At 42.6% G+C, this 12,542-nt stretch overlaps 1 protein-coding gene across 3 annotated transcripts in view; it reads left to right on the top strand.

The window, feature by feature from the left end:
• Positions 1 to 993: 993 nt before the first annotated feature.
• tnfrsf9b (tumor necrosis factor receptor superfamily, member 9b) overlaps positions 994 to 12,542 on the top strand; it is a 45,592-nt gene continuing 34,043 nt past the window's right edge. Inside the window, exons 1-3 of one of the 3 annotated variants that reach the window (XM_069183963.1) lie at positions 994 to 1,080; positions 2,734 to 2,873; positions 7,960 to 8,201. The gene's annotated coding sequence lies outside the window, so the exon portion shown is untranslated. Of the gene's footprint in view, positions 1,081 to 2,112; positions 2,359 to 2,733; positions 2,874 to 7,959; positions 8,202 to 12,542 lie in introns of those variants that run through there. The other 2 variants (XM_015337107.2, XM_015337110.2) reach the window with 2 other exon arrangements.

Below are 12,542 nucleotides of genomic sequence, written 5' to 3'. Positions count from 1 at the left end.
TGTTACGAACTAGGAAAAAATGAGATGTTGTTTTGATTTCCTAAAATGGAGACACCTATAGTTTTGATCCACTCCTGTGTGTGATAATGGACCATTGTCTATAGTTTTATATCTGTATGTTACCTCCTATTGTAATATATATATATAATTGGCAAAACTCTTATTTGAAAATTCCACCTACCAGTTCTGTTTGAGAAAATTTTGTTCTGCATTGTTATACTTTTAGCTGGGGTGGTGTTATTAAAGATTTAGGCAGCAAGATGGTACTTGATCAAAGTGGTGGTCTCTACGAAGGATTATGCACATACGTGAGTTGCTTCTAGCCTGCACTTCATATTACGAAATGCCCTCTAGGTTAATGCTGCCTAGTTTCTTCCCGTGTGACAACTGTGCAGACAGCTGCCAAGTGCTGGCAGTCCTGCAAAATGTCAGCTTGGCAGTGGCAACAGCAAGATGGACATCATGGGGACATGGAGAGAGCAGCACAGAGGTTCCGGTGTTGGAGGGAAGATCAGGTATGTGTATTTAATACAGGGCCCCATCCATCACTATGTCCAGAGCTGTCATGAATGGCATTCGAGATGCTTCTAATTTTCCTTTTTTTTTCCCCCCTTTGGAATCTGCTAGACTGGAAAATGAATTTGTATTAGTAGTTAAGAAGCACGTGTTCATGTGTTAAATCGCCAACCTATTGATTAAAAACTTCAAATATTTTCTGTCACGCCTGGGTTGGAGATCCGATACTGCGGGAATGGGTCCGAGCAAAGTTTTCTAAAACTAAGGTCTTCAGAAGTATCCCTTTGTGTCCCGTTTGATATCCGGGGAGCACATTTCAGCACAAGCGTTAAAGCTTTCATCTTGGGAGAATTGAGGTGTGGGGTGTTAACTACAAAAGCTTTTCTTGTCCATCCCGGGCCTGTTGTTTAGCTCAGTGTTGGTAGTATCCCATAGTGCCCTACAGTTCTTAACCTCCATTATGCGTTTTCGGAGAGACGGCAAAGCTGAAAGGTTACACTTGTTTTCTGTAAGCCATTACGTGTTACTGTATGTAGTCCACGGGACTTTCGCTGGACGTTTGAGGTAGGTTATTCCGAAACCATTCCCTCTTTAAGAGTTTTATTTCTGGGTGCAGACTGAATTTCGACGCAGAAGTTTTGGAAAGTGGCGTGTGTGAGATTTGTTTGCTACGGAAAGCTCGTTTGGGTCGTCTCTTGCCTTTAAAAAGCGGAGCCCTTCTCGGTTTGTTGAATTCGTTAAATCCCTCCGCACGACTGTGTTAATCCTTTTTACACGGTCGAATCAGGACTCGTAGGCCAAACAATTTCAAAATTTCGTAGTCTTTGCAAAACAATTTCCATACCAACATAGAAGTTTAAATTCGTTCTAATAAAGTAATTCCCCATTGTCGAATCTCCGCCAACGCCGAACGTACTAAAACTAAATTTATTAAGCTGAAAGCATGGTTGTTTTTTTTTGTTAATATTGACTGCCCTTCCAAGGTGAATAGCGAAAAGTGAAGCTGTGATATACACCCAACTTCGTATAAAGCAAGGCTTCAAACGAGAGCGGTAATTAGGCCATTCAACTCGTTTGGTGTGTAAGAATATATGAAGGTTAAAGCACTGTGTTCAAGAATAAATTATCTTTGGTTGCAGAAGCCATACAGTTTATTTCAGTTTTATCCAAGTGTAAACTTAGTTAAACTTAATGCCAGGTATGCATTTACTTGTAGCTGCTTATTACCATAATATATAGTTGGCAATACTAGTTACAAAACCTGTACTACACTGCCATAGGAGAGCGTTTTAGACTTTTTGGGAATATTTGTCACCTAAAATTAGCCCCTTGAGGATTTTCTACTCATTACAAACACTGCGTGGTTCAATAACAGGCAATTGATCCAATGTCTTCGGCGGTGATATCGCCCGAGCAGAGGCGCTCTCTGGGAGGCGTTTGGGTTATTTTCAGTTTTTGAAACGGGGGTTTATTTTTCGCCGACTCGACCCGTCGTGTCGCAGGCTAATGCAACTGTTCAGTCTCGCAGTGACCGAAAAACAGGGGGGGGGTCTGTTTCTTTTGTAACACCCTCAACCCTGCTCCACAAGATCTCTTTCTCCGTGACCGTACCCGGTAAACGCGAAGCCTTTCGCCTCCACCTCGTCGCAGTAACAGTTTAACTACCCGGGCAACTCTGAATGAGGACATGAGCTGAGGCGCTTCACCAAATACACTTGACAAATTCACCAAAATATTCGTAAAATATCACTGGAACTACGCCGTCACAACTCTGTGGGACAGGCTTTCTGTCGGACCTGCTGTTGTATTGCGTTAGGAGCAGACGTAGTGCCAATATAAACGGTGGGTAGACTAGTTTTCTCCCCGCAGGCAGAGATGGATTCAATCGCTGGTACGACATGCTGCGGTTTATTTTAACTACCTGCCGATTCAGAGCTCGTCCTCGCAGCATAACATTGCCATGCCGAGGGACGCGCCCTTCGGAAAATACGGTCGCTGAGGAAAAATACAAACTGTGAAGCAATATTCATGTGCAAGGTGTACCCCGGATTTATTCGATACCAGTTGCTTACGTGTCATGCCGTAGTCCGCGTACCCTTCCTTAAAATTGATGCCCAAATTTTAAAGCAATCCACGATTACAAATGATGAGCGCTGATGATGAGGGACAGTGCAGATTGAATGTAATGTAAACTTTTCTCTGTTTTGCTCATTCTAGGTTGCTGTTCCCCCGATCAACGCATGTTAATCGGGAGCTGTCCTGTTCAAAGCTATCATCAGCCCTTCTTCCCTGTCTGAATGGTGGTGTGGATGCCGAAGACTGGATCCATCTGAGGTGGCAAGGTTCCTGTGTAACAGGTGGGAATATCGGGAACCCACTCCAGGAGTGGGCTTTTGTCAATTTGGAATGATGCACAAAGATGCAATAGAGGCGTCTCTCACTTCGATATCGTATTCTCCACTAAAGTGCAGTCCGAGTAGCTCCAGCTGTACAAGAGTCTTATTCCATCACCACTTGTGTTTTGTACTGTGTTTAAAACACTCAGGTACACGAAACACTTGTGTACATAGGTTTGGATTTAAAATGCATTGTACCCTGTGACCGTTTTATATAACGTTTTTTTGCTTCAAGTCTGATATGCCACGGAGTTCTTTTGTGCTAAAAGTGAGTTCCTTCAAACACAGAAGAATAGTCACGTTTCGATACAGCATGTCTAGGGATAAAATACCATCATGTCTTAAGATGTAGCTGGCAGGTACTGTAGTTCTTCTGTCTGCTCTCCTTTTGTGTTTGTTGGCGTGTCTCATTGATTTTATCTCTGTTTCACATCCCCGCTTTGTAGTGTGTGAAGGTGGGTCACAGCTATTGTAAGTGTCTACTCTACGAGGGGCTTTGTAGATTTGGCCAAAACACATTTAGGTTTTACTCCTTGAATGGAAGTTATTAACTCAAGTAACAATGACAAATCGGTCACACACAGCTGTTCTTAATCACCATCATCGCGGAAATTGGCATCACGTTCGTCTCCAGCATCCCTCCGCCACCCCATCTCCACCTCACAGCTGCCCCCTGGTTCACTCCTCTCTGAATGTCGTTCAGGTCTCTTCGTCCTGAAGTCAGGTGGCTACCCATTAACCAAACAGATTGAGCCAAACCTATCAAACCAACTATTTCAGACGTTCACAAAGCGCTCAGTTCTTGGATGTTGTTGTGCCTGATGAAATAGTTTTGTGGTGCATCTAGGATATTTTGCAACAAGAGTAGGAAACAGACTCTCATTGTGTAGCCGCTAGAGTTAAAAGTAATATGCTTTTGTGCTTCATTGGTCCAGTTTGTAGAGGAGCCTACAGCTCAGAAGGTCTGTTATAGTTCAAACTGCTGTGCAAGAAGATTGTTTTTTACATCTAATCTCTGGCCTGCATCAGCTACACTGTATAGCTTAGATGCAAATTATCGTAATTATTTTGCATAAACACAGGACTATAAATAGTAGCAGAGTGGTGTAGTGGTTAGGACTCTGGGCTTGCCACTGGAAGGTTGTGGACTTGGTATCCAGGGTGGAGTACTGCATGTGGATGCTTTAACAAGGTACATTTTGCAGGTTGTTTCAGTACGATATCCAGGCTGTGTAAATGGGTTTGAAACTGAGTTGGTTTGCAGAAAAGCATCAGGTGAATAAATTAGTGGAGTTTATAACAGATGTTGATGAGGAAAGGTAGGCTCTATTCTCGCACATTTCTGCTCGCCTATATGCAAGTCTCATACCCGAGACTTCCCTAAGAGCATCTCTTTTCCACCCCCCTCATGCCACCCCATCATTGCAGCAGCTCCCTGGCTCATTCCCCCCATCTACACCCTTGCAGCAGCTCCCTGGCTCATTACTCTCAATAGAGAAGGGGAATTTGGGCAACCTCATCCTCAGAGCTAGGCTGCCATTCCCTCAGCTAGGGGAGTCATGGCTCTGCACATCCCCCTGTGTCATTCATTAGGATCTGAATGAACCAAAGTACTGAACTAGTAATATAATAATGGTATTGTACAATTAAACAATATATATATATAAGTAACAATATATCTATGTGTATTTGTATTTTTGGGTAGATGACATTCCGTTAGAGGTTTGGATGGAACAGCCCTGTATAAACACATGGAGGCTACCATCCTGCTTCTTGGATTAACACCCTATGTCTTGAGTCCTGCTTTACTGTGTAGAAAACCCAGTGATTTCTTGCCTTGAGATTTTGTGTCGCCCTGTGTTTCAGGGAGTAAAGGATCCTGTACAGTCCCGTTTTTATTTCCTTCGTCTTCCGTGAGCTTTTTCTTAAAATCAAATCATTGGGACCATTGGTAGGGCTTCTAGCCTCATAAAACCCACATACCAGTGAAGCCTGTTGTGGTCCAGATGGCTCTGTCACTGCCAGCCAGTGGTCAGTAGGAGTCTGATTATAATTTTAGTTAACAACCAATCAAGGTCTCAGTAAAACAGCAACAGTATAGCAAAGCCTGTGTTGGAATGCCCCTAGGTCTTTCTTTGTACAACACTGCTGCCTGCTGGAGGACTTTGTCACTGCAGGCACTTTTCCAAACTTGAGCTTTTATTTAAGGCCAGTCCATCGCAGGGCAGACACAGACACTCTCACACTCGCACCAAAAACCAATAAATGTGCCAGTATTATTATTTTTTTGTACTGTAGGAGGAGACAAGAGTACCTTGAGGAAACCCACCTTTCTAGTTTGGCTTTCCATTTAAAATGATCTTATCTATAAAGAGAAACGAATATACATGTATCTCGCAGTGAGACTGGATTTCTTTGTTCAGTTTTTAAAAGCGACCCAGTATAAACATCAGACATTTTGGGCGGTGGGGTGGTTCTGTGGCTACAGATCTAAACCTGTGGCTGGAAGGTTGCCAGTTCGTATTCCTGTGGCAGGGGAATCCTACTCCGCCGGGCCCCCGAGCAAGGCCCTTCACCCCAGCTGCTCCAGGGGCGCCGTATAAATGGCTGACCCTGCGCTCTGACCCCAAGCTTCTCTCCCTGTCTGTGTGTCTCATGGAGAGCAAGCTGGGGTATGTGAAAAGACACATTCCTAATACAAGAAATTGTATAGGGCCATTAAAGTGATCTGATCTTAATTTCTTGAGAAGATGCCTCTTGCCCACAGGCCCTCCCTGACAACCAGTTTCAGTGTTGGAGCTCCGGACTTGTTCCCCGGAAGTGGCGAGGAATAGGAAATAACTGCAGTTGCTTGGCACGTCTGTCCCAGAGAATGTTGCACACAGGCGAGAACATGCAAACTCCACACAGACGGCACCCCAGGAATTGGACCCAGTTCTAACCACAGCACCACCATACAGCCCACCAAATACAACAAGATAAATTAAAACATTCAGTACTTTACAGAAAAAGGAACTTGATGCTCCCTCTCCTTGTAATCGCTGAGATAGTTGATTTATCTGGGTTTATATTTAATTTTTTAATTTTTTTTCTTCTGGTCTTCTGTTCTGTATTGACAACATGTATTGTCAATTGTATTGTTAAGCGCCTAGGGGCAACCTTGTTGTGAAAGGCGCTATATGAAAATTAATTGAATTGAATTAAATTGAATAATGTGGCGCAAACCAGTGACTTTCAGTGTGGGGATGAAGAAAGTGTCACTCTGTGTACATGAGTCAAATGACATCGACTGTGTCAGGGATGTAGATAGTTCTGACCCTGTTAAAACTGTCCTGCTAAAGGTTTTTGTATCTACAGCACGTTATTCATTATTTACTTTGATCAATTAACTTTTATGGCCTGAATTTTTTGTTTTGTTTTATTTTTGTAGAGGTGCTCACAGCTTGTTGGACAATATCCTGGCCTGTGTCCACCTCGATTCTGCAGTCGACTGTTTGAAGTCACAGATGTCTACTGTCAGTACTTTCATGACACAGCCTGATCTTGCACTTGGTTTTGACCTTGTAGCAGCTTCACACGGACACCTCTCCATGTGGGCATAAATATTCTACTCTAAATATTCTCATATAGTTTGGCATTTGAGCTGTTTCCTATTTTTTGTACTCCACCTGATTTTCAAGGCTTTTTAAATAAGTATCATATAGGTATGATTGCCAAGAATTAACCTTCGAAAGATTAATGACACAACTGAATGTCTTGATGCCAGATAGATTTCAGTCTATTTTTGTTGCATCATAAAAGCTGACCTGAAAAGGAATTGGGCTCATCTACCGCAGCAGGACATAAACAATATTTGTTTTTTCCATTTAGATTGGCAATAGGGTGGCACAATGACTAGCACTGCTGTCTTGAGGCACTGGGAGCCTGGGTTAAATTCATGGTGTGCAGTGTGTGTGGAGTTTGCATGTTTTCCCTATGTGTGGGTGGGTTTCCTCTGGTTGCTCTGGTTTCCTCCCACAATCCAAAAATAAATGCTGGTCGGTCAATTAGCTTCTGGGAAAACTGGCCTTGGTTGGTGTGGGTGCTTGTCTGTGTCTGTGTCTGCCCAGTGATGGACTGGCATCCTGTCCAGGGTGGGTCTTACCTTGTGCCCATTGCTTACAGGGATAGGATCTGGCTCTTCCCATAACTTTGTATTGGAAAAAGAAGTTAATTGATGGGTGGATGGATGATATTTATATTTTACTGTTGTTTTTTTTTGCTTTCCAAGTCAAAAATATTGAACCATTCATAAAAGGAAGCCACCAGTGCAGTATGAAGGGAGAATTGTTTCTAGAAGATGGATAGATTCTTTTGGAAGGAATGAAAAAGCAACAGTGTATATGTAATCTTTTACAAATTCTTCAGACACCTTAAATGCATGCCTCTCCAATAAACAGCAAGTGCACTTAACTGGTAAATTGTTGCAGTTGTTGCAAACAAGTATTATTATTTCCCCATCTTGAAATATAGTAAGATGTCAGAAATATGAAACCATTCTGAAAGTTCCCTCCAATGTAGTAGGTAGGTCCCTTTTCAGGCCATAAAGGCCCATGGGGAATGGGGGGTGTCGTGGGCAATTCTTCATCAGAGGAGCAGGACACAGTCTTGTGCAGATTCAGTTTTATTGGGCTCAATAAGTCCAACAATGCGCGCTGGGTCTGCCCCACAGTACAGACAAACCACAAGGGTTTCCCAGCTCTTACATACAGTCAGAAAGAAGTTTGCTTCACAATCTGAGTGCTTGTCCTGTTCTTTGATATGTAATTACCTCTTGTCCTGCTCTGTCTTGCTCTAGGTTCTGTCCTTTGATATGCAGCCAGCTTTGTCCTGTTTGTGGGTGTTGTTCCTGTCTTTTATTATGTAGCGTTAAGTCACTGGGGCTGCTAAAGCAAGTCAGCTTTAGCTCAGCGTAACTTTTGTTGAAGGCTAAATTAACAGACCCCGGCAACACCTCTCACGATATTGTGATGCTGGATAAGTGAGATATATACATGTCCCACTGCAGGGGGCAAGGGCCATCCGACTCTGGAGGTGGAGGTGATGTGGTCAGCATCACGCTCCGGCTGGCCTGTTACCCCTGGTACTCATTTGGAAAGCAGGGAGGGTGGATCTGGGAGCCGTCTGGAAGGAATAAGAGCAAGCTCCATCGCCTGCCCCTACCTGGGATTGAACCCAGGACCTTCCGGTCAGGAGCTGGACGCCCCTGCCGTCTGAGCTACCTCAGGTCCCTCCAGTGCAGTATCAAAGGTGAAACATTTCTGTTCCAAACTCTCTAATTTCAAAAGTTAATCTTTCGTAGGTTCTCTTCAGTGGTTACTATTATTATGATTGTGTCCGGCCTGTGCCACGAACTGACTGAAGCTGCTCTTGTGGCAGTGTTTGTTTGACTGACGATAACGGCGCATCCGTACTGCGGCTGAGCCACTAGGTGGCACTGGATGATGGCTTCTTTAAAACAGCAGGGCAAGATCTACTGCAGGAACATCCCGACAGTTCTTCAGCTAAGAAGCTACTGTATGTGGTCAAGTGTCCCCTTGGGTTTAGAGTTAAGAATAGAAAGATCACCATATAACCAGTCCCATTGGGTTTGTAAGTCTAATACAGTTGGGATCCTTTGAGTGAACTGATCTGTTGCACCTGCAGTCTTTACTAGTTCTCAGTAGAACACATCTGTTTTCAGTTAAATGTTTAAAAGAAATCTCTGGCGCATGGATATGGTGTGTTCTACTTTGAACAAAATGCATTGGTGTAATGTTGTTTCAGAGGAAGAACACCAATAACTCTGCCCTGTGACCATCCTGTTAGCTTTAAAGCAGGGGTTCTCAATCCTGGGCCTAGAAGCCCACATACCTGCTGGTTTCATTCCCGCAGAGCTTAATTCCTTAATTGAATTAATAAGCAGCTTGATTGGAACATTTGCAAGCATTTTTTCAACTTTTAGGAGTTTAGGATTTGATTTTAGTTACGAAATACAATAGTTAAGGACTACCTAAAATAAGTTTAAAATCTGAAAACAGTCACTCTGTTCAAATTAATCCTGTTATACAGTCTATTATAAATTGAATGATGTAACTGACAACTTGACTGGAACAAAAACCAACAGGTGTGTGTCTCCAGGACCAGGACTGTAGAAGTGTGAACCACTGCTTTAAAGGAGAATACAACAGGATATGTTGATATTGTGGGGTTAGAGAGAATCGACATTGATAAGTCCACTTCAAAACGCAATGAAAGTAAAATGTACACAGCAATGTCGATTCTCTGTAACCCCACAATATAAACATATCCTGTTGTATTCTCCTTTAGATAGATAGATACTTTATTGATCCCGTGAGGGAAATTGCAGTGCAACAGCAGCTTTACACAGACAACACAGCCACAGTGTAATGAATGATACAATAATAATAATAGTACAATACAATCAGTACAGTGAGGGGTGCACTAAAAGAGTTACTCACAGTCCAGGACACACAAAGAACAAACTAGAACAGAACAGTACGCAGAAAAATGGTATCACACATATGAATATAAATATAGATGTAGATATAGATATAAATATAAATGTATTGCACGGGTCCCTGGCATATATTGCACAAAAAACGGTTGTAAACGGGAAAAGAAAAGAAAGAGAACAGATGTAGCAGTAAATGTGTAGATGCGTTCAGTCCAGAAACAGGTCACTGTCAGTGTGGCCTCTGCCCAGACGCAAGGTGGATGCGTTGTACAGTCTTATGGCAGAAGGCAAGCATGACCTCCTGTAGCGCTCCCTGTCGCACTGTGGATGAATCGGTCTGTTGCTTTAAAGCAGTGTCACAAAATGGACAGAATTTGCAGGCATGTGCAGCACCATATTCTGGGATGCAGAATGTGGCAACATAACGTCGGTGACGTGAAGTGGCCCTATTACTGTAAACAAGCAGGCTTGTGAATACATCTCTTTTAATTCTATAGAAATATTGCTTTTGACTTCTTCAGTTTTGTCGACAAATACCTACTTATTAACTCTGCATACAGATCACATCTGAACATTTCTGTGGTGAAGTGTCTCCTGGGCCACCTGTACTTATTCACTCGCACATCACAGTACAGGTGTCATTACAGTGACTAGTGAGCAGGAAGGGCCGATGTAAGTCGCAATGCTCTCAAACTCTCGCACAAGAGGTTTGCAACATTATGGCGACCACACAGTCGCACGTTTTCACAAATTTCACTATTGTGTGCATAATTCGAGATTTGTGCATTTTTGCGATACCGTCTATTAATTTGTTTTGTGAACGAGATTTAATAACCGGTCTGAGAAATTGGGACTGCAGTTCCCCTTTAAGGAGTGCTGTTCTGTTTGCTTCCTGCAGTACCACATTGTACCAGTAGATGGGGGGCTGCTTTTGAAGATGGCACCGGCACAACTGGTGTGCATGCGTGTTTGTTGTGTTCAAATGTAGGTTAAATGTACTAGTAATGGACAAAAAGTTCATTACTAACCAAATTACTGTCTGTGCTTATCAGGTGCTGCTAAAATATGTCTGAAGGGTCCTGCTTAAACCACAAAAGACAAAAGCAAACTCTTTGTGCTAAGAAACCAAACGGAATTATCTGAGTTACCTGCTGGGATTGCAGCCTTCTGAAGGAGTTTCATGACGCCTGACCTGCACAAGCACAGAGCAGAGACTTGCAGTAGTTTCCCAAGAGCACTGACTCAGTAGATCATACTACCGTTTCATTGTTCAGACTATGACCTGGCCACCTTTCTCACACCCTTTCCCTCACGACGTCACTGCTTGAGGTCATCACACCCCCTTAAAGCTGATGACTAGTTGTCAATTTTCGTACTTTTTTTTATTCCTAGTACCGTATATGATATCTTTCTTAAAATTCAGCGATGACTATGCATGTAGTTTTGCTCCACAATGCTAATCTCCCAACACAGTGTACCTTCTTTCGTGAGCTTCTTTGAAGCACAACTGGTGTTAAAACCTCGAATTTAGAGCCCTTCACATTCAGTTCATTGTCAATGAGCACTACAATTGATCATGGGCTTAGGGAGAGACCTCTAGTTGAACCTGCTGAGCTTGAAAACGGAATGATCTCTTTTCAGGGCAGATTGTCTGAACTGTGTCCCAGGATGTGCGTCCAAGATCTAAATCCAAGATCCAAATTTTCTTAGAAATGTTCTTAGAGGACAACTGCAGCAGTCCAGGAATAGAAATAAGACTCCTCCCCTTCTAGACAATTTGAGCCACTTGTGTTGACCAGCTCCAGACGGTGTTCAGCAGTTTCGCCCAGCCTGGCTTTTGTATTACTTCAGTATTCTGAATTCATGTAAGTGGATCAATATATTTATTCACACACGTTTGCCCTTTTGCTCTTTTATACTTCTATATTTTCTGCAACCATGTCTTAGAGATGTGGTGCTGTCTATTAGCTGAATTCTCAGTGACTCTTCAGATTATGATAACGATAAGAATTTGCCTGACTTCTCAGAAATTTGTTTTGCGTCCAAGCAAGTAATTTGCGCACGCAGAGTGACTTACAAAAACATACAAAAAATATAAATATTAAACATTACATTAAAAATATATATATCGTAAACAAGATAACCCATATATAGTCATAACACGCCACTCCTACAGGAATCCCCACAGTTTACCAGAACCTATAACTTGACTCCCCCACAGACACCCCAAGCCACGTTAATTGCACAGCACCCCTTTGCACAAAACCACTAATCGCACTTGCCCATAAACCAGTAGTCCTTAATGGATTCAGTAGATTGACTGAATGTGGGATAAAGGGATTCCTCGTTTTGTGATGTCTGCATTGAGGGACTCTGTCGACTGACGGCCTGAAACAGGCGTTTTATTCTTCATGGAGAACATGTGAGGGATCAGAGGAGATACGAGCAGCTAGCCTCAACATACCGTTAATGTAAGCAGTTTGAAATCTGTGCTCACATGGCTGCCACACTAACTGAGAACTTATATTAGGGGTGACATTACATTTATGAAAGTTTCATAATTCATGGCTATTTCTAAAGCATAGATATATTAACATAAAAGTACTGTACTAAGTTTTAGCTACACAACGCGAATCCAGACCATAATCTGAACCATCCCCCTAGCCTCCCGGTTACCCCTAGGATTAGGGCTATATCATACATTTTATGTAGCATTTATAATATTATCATAAATGGTGTTAAATTGTTTATACAGTAGGTGGTTATCGTGGAGATGATAAGCTTGAAATGTTATAAGCTATTGAGATGGTGTCAATTACTGTTGTCTTTCCTGCCAGTTACTGTCGCTTTTCCAAGGTCGTGAACTATGAATTAATACGAGTGAGTTTTCCATGGCCTCTCATGAAAGCGACACAGTGTTGACCCACAGAGAGAAGGACAATCCTAATAGAGGCATGCACAGGTTGGTCAGCGCTACTGATGGGCCTGGCTTGTATCTGTCTCTGCCTCCCATCGGAACAGATGTAAATGTATTATTTAATCTGAGACGTAGATCTAACACTGTCTGAATCTTACGCTAGGAATGCTGAATCGCTTCACATCTAGAAGGTCGTAAGACACACGCCTGGCTTTTA

The sequence above is a fragment of the Lepisosteus oculatus genome, chromosome 25 (assembly GCF_040954835.1).
Source record: "Lepisosteus oculatus isolate fLepOcu1 chromosome 25, fLepOcu1.hap2, whole genome shotgun sequence".
In the NCBI taxonomy this organism is placed as follows: Eukaryota; Metazoa; Chordata; class Actinopteri; order Semionotiformes; family Lepisosteidae; genus Lepisosteus; species Lepisosteus oculatus.
Note: the sequence above shows the minus strand (reverse complement) of the source record. Positions and strands in the feature narration are given on the sequence as shown.